The sequence below is a fragment of the Sinocyclocheilus grahami genome, unplaced genomic scaffold, assembly GCF_001515645.1.
Source record: "Sinocyclocheilus grahami isolate Dianchi unplaced genomic scaffold, SAMN03320097.WGS_v1.1 scaffold157.1, whole genome shotgun sequence".
Classification (NCBI taxonomy): domain Eukaryota; kingdom Metazoa; phylum Chordata; class Actinopteri; order Cypriniformes; family Cyprinidae; genus Sinocyclocheilus; species Sinocyclocheilus grahami.
This window is the reverse complement of record NW_015505336.1, coordinates 940824-942008: the sequence shown is the minus strand read 5'-3', so window position 1 is coordinate 942008 and position 1185 is coordinate 940824. Positions and strand designations below refer to the sequence as shown.

The 1185-nt window shown below is 39.8% G+C and overlaps 1 protein-coding gene across 1 annotated transcript in view; it reads left to right on the top strand.

Moving 5' to 3' along the window:
• The window catches only part of kiaa1614 (KIAA1614 ortholog), a 27502-nt gene that overhangs the window by 1328 nt on the left and 24989 nt on the right, over nt 1-1185 (top strand). The gene's annotated exons all lie outside the window — the stretch shown is intronic.

Below are 1185 nucleotides of genomic sequence, written 5' to 3'. Positions count from 1 at the left end.
ATATATACATACACACACACACACACACACACACATATATATATAAAATACTGTTTATAATATAGTACTTGGTAATATATTATATAATATATTATATATGATTTTAAATTCATGTAATATTTAATATATTTATAATCTATAATTATATAATATTTATTTTAAAACATTTTAAACAATTTAAATGTGAGTCATGCACATAAAACTATTTCTTCTTTATTTTATATACACACGATATTACATTATTATACATTTTTTACATTTAAAATAATTGTTTACATTTAAATTTCAAAATGTCATTAAATAAATAGATGACAGATAGATAGATCTCTCTTCGGCATCCCTCCTCCTCTCTGCAGCTGTTTGATCTAAATGTAGCCTATTCACAAGGAGAGTGTGACTGTGACAGGACGTTTCAAAACACACATAATGACTTTTGCTTCGAGCAGCAGCAGTGATTGCGAGCGTATCTGCTCATATTACCGGCCTCCTCCTCGCTGCAGGCAGGGCTGGGTCTGTGTCTGTGTCTGTGTCAGAGGAATGCACAAAGAAGAAGCCCTATTCATTTAGTGTCCTGCAGTTTATGCGTTCTTGGACCCAACTGTGCATGAAGTTCAAGACCCAGCCCAGTGCTGTCTACTACAGCTGGCTTTGCTTCAGAACTGGCCTCAGATCAGGGATTCAAGGAAAATAACCCCGTATGAAATCTAAGTGACTCCTCTGAGTAAACAGACCAAACCAGACGCCGAAAGCTCTCACAACGTGATGTTAAATAGATGAATAAACACAAAGACGCGCACGAATTGACAAAGGGAGTTCCTCGGCAGCTGGAATATGTGAACTTCCTCTCCTCTGCATTTAAGAATTCTTCCATCAATTTTCCACCCAAATTCTAGTATAGAATTACGCCCCTCCCACTCGGGGGCGGAGCTACGCGAGCCGCTCCACCAATAGGAACGTCTCACAGGTCAGTTTTTCTCCAAGGTGGTCACGACTGTCTCCATAGCAACGTAGCGATCGTTCCTCAAGTAGTTCAGTTTCTGTTTGTGATAGCCAGTGCTTGGCCAAATCTGAAGTGGGAGTGTGCCAAGCACACTTGAGCTGGCCAAAACAGCTGGAGGAAGAGAGAGAGAAGATTTGGGACGCTCCAAACTGAAACAAGATGGGATTGGACTGGCCGCTTGTGTT